The sequence below is a fragment of the Arachis ipaensis genome, chromosome B01 (assembly GCF_000816755.2).
Source record: "Arachis ipaensis cultivar K30076 chromosome B01, Araip1.1, whole genome shotgun sequence".
In the NCBI taxonomy this organism is placed as follows: domain Eukaryota; kingdom Viridiplantae; phylum Streptophyta; class Magnoliopsida; order Fabales; family Fabaceae; genus Arachis; species Arachis ipaensis.
The window spans coordinates 69,542,144-69,549,993 of record NC_029785.2 but is presented as its reverse complement, the minus strand read 5'-3'; the positions used below and the strand labels follow the sequence as shown (position 1 = coordinate 69,549,993).

Genomic DNA, 7,850 nt, shown 5'->3' with positions numbered 1-7,850 from the left:
TTATTTGTGCTTGTGTTATGATTTATTGAAACAAAATGAGCTTGATGGATTATTAAGTTGCAACTAAATGTGAGTTTTGACTACTGATTGTGACCTTGAAGTCCATTAAACCGTGTCTAGCTTCTTATTGTCATGTCTCCCATTGAGGTTCTAAATAAAATGAGCTTGTTCTATTCTGCTTTTGCTTTTATTCTGCTTTTTAATTATTTTTAGTGATTTTTTTAATTACTAAAATCTTATTACTAAAATATAGACACAATAGAACTAATCATATCTCAATAGTACTATATGCAATTTTTTTCCTCAATCAGTGATAGTGTGTCATATTGTTTCTCTCATTATGTAAAATCATTCGCTTGGAAGACCATCACGTATGGATGAGTTTTTTGAGCACACTCATACTCGTAAAGAGGATAGGACTCAATGGGTTGATGAACACTCCCGAAAGACAAAGGTAACTTACCTTTATTAATTGTAACTATTTTGTTATCTAATTGTTATGCCTTATTAATACTTATAGTAGTTTATCAATCATTTTTCCTCATTGTAGGATATATTTCAAGAGCGTATGTTTCAGGCTAAGCAAGAGCGGTAGGCTGCTATAGAGGCTGGTGTAACTGGTCCACCGCCTGTCTCTAAGGAAAGCATATGGATTGAGACAGTGGGTGGAAAATGAAGAGGTAGGGTATATGGTATGGGTGAGGTAAGGGACTCTTCCATGGTGCGGCCTTGAGTTGATGGGCCAACCACGACCACCAGCACTAATGTTTTGGATCTTAGAGAACGAATCATAATACTCAATAGGAAAGTTGAACAACATGCCGCTAAATATAGAGAGCTTGAAGACCGCTACCAAAGGGAGAAAAGAGAGTGGCAATAGACAGTTGAATCCTTGCGTGAGGATCTCAACACCAGTAACTCACAGATGGATCAGTTTAGTCATCAATTGAGCAGCTTGACTGAGTATGTGAGGGCCATGGGTCCTAGTAGTTCTGGATCACGTGTTCCCCCACCTCCTCCTTTTACTTTTCCAAGCTCTCAGAAAAGCACAGCTCCAGCCCTAGTCCCAACCCCAGCCTCAGGTAGAAAATTTCCACCTATTTTGTAGCGACTAGGACAACCACAGAGTTCTCAAAGGGAGGATGATTCTGACGGTTTTGATGACTCAGATGATTATTTAGACGAGTATGAGTAGGTTATTTAATTACTTTACTTGGAATATTTTGTATTATTAGTAGATTGCAATTTAAACGAATATAAGTCTAAGTTTAGTTATTTATCTTGTCTTGAGTCTTTATGTTAAAGGATTATTTATTATTTTGATAAGTTTGTAAACTTATTATCTAATATTTAGTATAAATTTTATTTTTATATTTAAAAGTTTATTTGTCTTGTTATCTATATTCTGTATAAATTTTATTTTTATATTTATTTGCATTGATTGTTTATTATTATTCAAATAAAAAAAATAAAATATATCTATTAAAATCGACGGAATAGTTGTCGCTTTTTAATTTTAAAATAGACAAGCAAACCCAAATACAGACATAAAATTTGTCGGTATATGAATAATAAAATCGACGGCAACTGCGTCGATTTTATTGGATCCAATGTCGACAGCAAAATTGTCGATTTTAGTAAACATATTATAGACAAAGGTACCGTCGATTTTATTTGTATCAAATATCGACAGTAGAGGCATTGATTTTATATAATAATATCGACGCCCTTGTTGTCGATTTTATTAAGAATATAAAATTATCAAACTCATAATATCGACAGTCTTGTTTTCGATTTTTTTAAATTATTATCGACGGCCAGGCAAGCCGTCAATTTTATTAGCATTTTGAAAAATCGACAAGCTTTATAGCGACCAACTCCGCCGTCTATTTTGCTGTCGAATTTCAATATTATCGACGGCTAAGCCGTCGATTTAGCCATCGATTTTAACGACGTTTCTTGTAGTGTTAGAATGCAATCATATGCAAAATTATTGAAAATAAATAAAGCAAAGAACGGAAATGTTACCTACGGCTGGATTGCCTCCCAACAAGCGGCCTTTTAATGTCATTAGCTTGACATGTTGTTCTCAACTTTCTTCCTCTTCTTCCAGTTTGTTAAGAGGAATGGCCTCAAGGGTGGAGAAGAGAAAGTTGATGTCCCCTGTTTTGGCCTCTTTCCAACAAGCTTCCTTTTGTTATTTTCTTGATTTGCTTTGCTTGTTGGGGCAGGGGTTGGATTGTTTGTAGTTGACCTTTTCTTCTTCATGAATGTTGTCCTTCGTATCTTAGTCACAATCGTCTTTTTGGTGCTTTTGTTGGTTGCCTTCACTTCTTTGTCTTTAAAACTTGGTTGTTGTGTGCTGGTTGGAGTGTCTTCTTCATCAAGAGCTTCTTGAATTGGTGGTTCAACGAACTCACCCTTTATGCAACTCTCTGTTTCATTGGAGTGTGGACTCCCTTGATTGACTTCCTCCCTTTCTTCTGCATGATTTTGTATTGCTTCCTTTGGGAGTGAGGTTTGCTTGTTTGTTTGTCACTTTCAGTAGCTTCTGTGGGTATGGAGCCCTAGGCTTATATACTCTCACAACCTCCTCCTTCTTCACTGGAATCTCACTTGGTACAAGGGCCTCTTTTTCTTATTTTTCACTTCCTCCTTTTTACCCACCATTTGATCTTCATCCTCCTTGCTTAGCACTACTCCTCTTGTGGTATTGTATTCTTCCTTTAGCCAAGGAAAGAGAGCGGTTGGATTTTCAGCGTAGGATTGTGTTAATTGTCTCATTTTTTCTTCATGGTCCCTTTTTGCTATTTCCTCCTTTTCTCTAAATTTCTTTTCCCTCTCATTTGATTATTTATTAGATCTTTCGATGTTCTTTATGCACTCTTCAAGGAAAAATTCTAGCCTAGAAAGTGTATCTAAGGGAGCTTGTGGTGGTTGGTTAGAGTTGGCTTGTGAATATCTCTCTGCCCCTACTAACTGTGCCATTGCAGCTTCTAATCTTGCAAAATTGCCATCAAGTGATGAAAAATTTAGACATGTAAAACTAAGAGTTAAGGTTGGATAATTAAGAGGTAATGGCTCTTGATGAATGGGGTATGGATGAGTGAAATATCTTTGATTTTGATCTTTCCAGCCACAACATGAGTAGTGATTACACTCATCAAAATATGGACCATTTTGTGGCCCTGGAAAGCACCCCATTTCATGTTCTTGATACTCCCACCCACCATGAGTATAATAATGTGAATCATTTTGTGGTGGTGGAAAGTTTTCCATGAAATTTTCTTGACCATTTTCTCTCATTCCTTGGTGATATTCCCAGCCACCATTAAGATAATGACTTGAATCATTTTGTGGTGATGGGAAATATCCCATATGATATGATTGATCAGAATGTGAAGTAAACTGTAACACCCTAATTACCCTATGCCTTACTTCTAGCCGTAAAACAAAGGTTAATCAGAGGTTACGACAGTACTAAGGCTTATACATATTTATATATAGAAGGAAATAATATATTCTAGAAGCTCGATGAAGGATTAAGCTCAAAGACAGATTTACAAAAGTGCAAAACGTTCACACGAAGCTAACGCATAAGACACAAAGTATAGATGCAAGAGAAAAGAACATATATAAATATAAGAATATAATACTCATTGGGAACTAGCCGCAGCTTGCGGAGTTTAAGCTGACTAGTTATATACAGACATACAGAATTTTAGAGTTAAAACAACTTATACAACTTATCTCTCAAGTAAGCCTCTAAGGCCATAAAGATAAATATACAAAGAGATGCGAGAGTAACTATAACAAAGTAAAATAGAAATAAACCAAGGAGGAACCATACTCTGCTCTGTCACCATATCTGCAATCTCACCGCGGTGGATTTGTAACCTGCGTCTAAAAAACAACAACATATGGTATGAGAATCGGAAGTTCTCAGTATGGTAACAGTGCCCAATAGTCTTAAAACGGTGTCACAGAAGCTTACAAACTTGTTAGGAAGGTGAAATAGTTGAAAACAAAGTTTAAGCTTGAGAAACAGGGTGTGTGCGTGCGCACAAGGCTATGCGTGCGCACGCCCAGGAGAAGTTTTAAAACGTGTGCGTACGCATAGAGGTGTGCGTACGCATAAGTACCAAAATTTGCAATTCTGTTCGCTCGCACAAGGCGTGTTTGTGCCCTCTACAGATTGCCCTTCCCAACGTGTGCGTGCGCACAGGTTGTAAAACTCCATTGATCATGTGCGCGCACAGGTTGTGCTAGCACTCTACACATAATGCCTTCCCTTGCATGTGCGTACGCACAGGTCTGTGCATGCGCACAAGTTTAAAATTTTGCAGGGGTGTGCGTGTGCACATACCAGAAATCACAAAATTCTGCAACTTTGCAGAATTTTAAATTTTGACACCAATCTTTGAATGATCATAACTTCCTCTAAAAAATACAAATTTTACAAACTTTATATCAATTTGAAGAATTTTCAATGAACTTTAATTACAAGCAAAATTTCAACAAATTTGGAAAACTGAGGCACAAGTTATGACCCGTCAAAGTTCACTAAAAACCAGTTTTTACAAAAAACCTCAAAACCTCAATTTCACCAAAACTCACAATTCGAAACCAATCTAATCTTAACCCAAACAATACCAAAACAACATCAAAGTCCATACCATTTCTCTCCCAATTCGACCATCCATAATATCCCAATTACATCATTCAACACCATCAAAACCCTTAGTCATCAACATCCAAAACCATTATAATCATTCATAATCATCAGCAATCAACAACAACATCAACCACTACAATTCCTCATATTAATCTCATAAAACTCACATCTTCAAACAATAGTCATCAAAAATCAATATTCATATTACCAATATTAACATACACACTCACCCACATCAATCAACATCATAATACATCATTAACACCAATACTTCTCAACAATCACCATCACCCACAAAAATCAATTATTCATCATTACTCATCAACCATATCAACAACACTTATCAAAAATAATAGTCCACAACATTTATCATTCACTTTCTCAACACCAACAACCATCAACATATAATATTACTCCTCAACCATATCCACTCCATACACTATTATATCAATCGCTAAATCACAATTCACTTTCAATTAACATATACATTCAATTCAATCCTATCTTAAGGTCAACTAGCCTAAGTTTCTAGAAATATTACATATTAAATAAAGGAAACCGAAACCATACCTTGGCCGATTCCCAAACGCACCAAACACCAAAACGAAGCCACCCAACTTGATCCAAAGCCTCAACCAACTCCAACAAACACCAAAACTCAATCTAACATCATATATATATATCAAAAATAAAACCTAAGATACATAAAATAACTAAACACAAGGGTTTAATAAAACCTTACCTTACCCAATGAGATTAGGGGTAAAATCCAACAATTACCCGCTACTAGAGATCACCTAAACAAGCAAAACCACAAAATCTACTCAAAAACTAAACCCCCAAAAATGCAGAAGTTACGGCAGGAAACTGGTAGGTGAGTTTCAATATCTTACTAGCAAAACCTAAATAGAAAGGAAGAGCTCGTTGAGAGCTTTGCGTGGCCGCAAACGGCTCGTCAATCGGAGTTTCGTAGCTCAAGTTATGGCTCCCAGAAGGTGGATGTAAATAGTGCACTCTCTTCTTCCTCTCTTCTCTGTTCTCACCGCCCCTCTCTCTTTCTTTTCTAAAAAATGAGGCTAAATGCCTCATATTTAGGGCACTTATATGTTGGACTTGGGCCCACTTGGACTCGGTCCAACCCGCTAAGTGCTTTTGGTACGTTTGGCCCACTTTGGGCCAAAACCTTTAAGATTAGTGTCCGGTTTTTTATTCTAAATTATTTTTATCCTTTCAAAACAATAAATCAATTTTCCAAAATCTTATTTTCCAAAATACGCAGTACTGGACAGACTAGAGCCGGTATTGCCAGCTTAACCGCCAGTACGCATTTTCACAGAAAATTTTCGAAAAAGATACATTTTCCAACTCAGAAAAATTTACTGAAATCAAATTTCACATTTATATTTTCAAATTAAAACTTCTAAATTTTGAATCTATTCCGGGCACTAAAATTATTATTTTTATTAAAACAGTTTTACGAAAAAACTCCGGCTCTTACATAAACTCCATTTGAATTTTGTAAAAACAATCACCAAGAAAAATTGAAATTCCTTATATCAGAGATAAGGAGTTCTTAGCGAGGCAATAACACAAACACCTTAGTAGCAGGATAAAATTAAAAGAAAATAAATGAAAAAGACAAAAAGAAAGAAAAAAAATTTCTAATCTAGTTAATCAATCAACCGGTAGTTTGTTAATCACAATTAATCCCCAGCAACGGTGCCAAAAACTTGATAACGAAAAAATTATTTCTCATTAATAACTACCGGCAAGTGCACCGGGTCGTATCAAGTAATAAAACTCACTAGAGAGTGAGGTCGATCCCACGAGGATTAACGGATTAAGCAAACAATGGTTAATTGATTATCCTAGTTAGACTATTCATATTGGAGTGTTAAGCAACAGAAAATGTAAATTGCAAGAAAGTAAAGGAAAGCAATAAAGTGCAAGAAAAGTAAATGACATAAAAGTAAAGTACAAGAAAGTAAAGTGCTGGAAATGTAAAGTGTAGAAAATGTAAATAACATAAAGTAAGTAAAAGAAAGAAAAGATAAAATAAGCATTGGGATCAAGAGATATTGCATTCTCCAGATTAATTGATTTCATCCCATCTTCAATCATGCAACTCATTGACCTCTTGGCAATCATGATTGATTGAGCCCTAATTCCTTGGTGACTTAATCTCTCAAATCTTGATCAATAGCCAATTTCTTGGTCTAATTGCTCATGAGAAGAGATGAAGAATGGTCCCTGATTATACCACACACTTTCCTAGAACCAAATAATGGAGAGATTAAATGTCATCGTATCCCAACCAAAACCCAAATCTATTCAAGTGTGAGAAGGCTTTTCAAGCATGGTTTTATGTTTCCTCTTCCAAGGTTCCCATAAAACCCAAATACATTCAATCTCTTTTCCCCGATAATTGAATGTTAACATGAAGAACAAAAATCCTTCAAGTAAATCAAAGAGAGATGAATAGAAGAAGAAGAATAAAAACAATTAATCCATCAAATAACAATAGAGCTCTCTTTCCCAATGGAAAGAGTTAGTAATTCATAACAAAATATTTACAAAAGTAAGAAAGAAAAGAGAAGAAGATGATGGTGAACAGAGAGAGTCCGAAGACTCCTCCCAGAATAGCCTGCCTAATTCTATCAAACTAAGGCCTTTATATAGGCTTCCCTAAATTATAAATTGAAATGAAATTGAAAATAAATTACAATCAAATGAAAATTAACTATTCTAGATGATTCTTATGGCCTTGATTGGTTGACAATTGTGGGCTTGCTTGCTTGCATTTAGAGTGGACTTTGATGTAAAAATGATTCAGAATGAGGTTCCAGGAGAGTGTAGCACTGTTCTGGAGAGCGGAGCGCTCATGCACCCATGCGTACGCGTCTCCCACGCGTTTGCATCATTAAGCATTTTGGCACTCGTGACGCGTACGCGTTGCCTTCAGCGCTTTCCAGGAGAGCATAGTGCTCGCGCCAAGAATGCTCTCCTACGCGTACACGTCATCCACGCGTATGCGTGGCCCTTCAAATTTGTCAGTTTCACGCGTACGCATCATCCACGCGTACGCGTCACCAGCTGAGAATAACATTATAACGCGTATGCGTCATCTATGCGTACGTGTAGTCTTCCAAAAGTATCACTTCGACGCGTAAGCGTC

At 36.3% G+C, this 7,850-nt stretch overlaps 1 long non-coding RNA gene across 1 annotated transcript; it reads left to right on the top strand.

Moving 5' to 3' along the window:
• On the top strand, positions 312-1,060 carry LOC110271395. The gene is made up of 2 exons (XR_002362102.1): positions 312-454; positions 551-1,060. It is a non-coding gene; the product is annotated as an uncharacterized LOC110271395 (long non-coding RNA).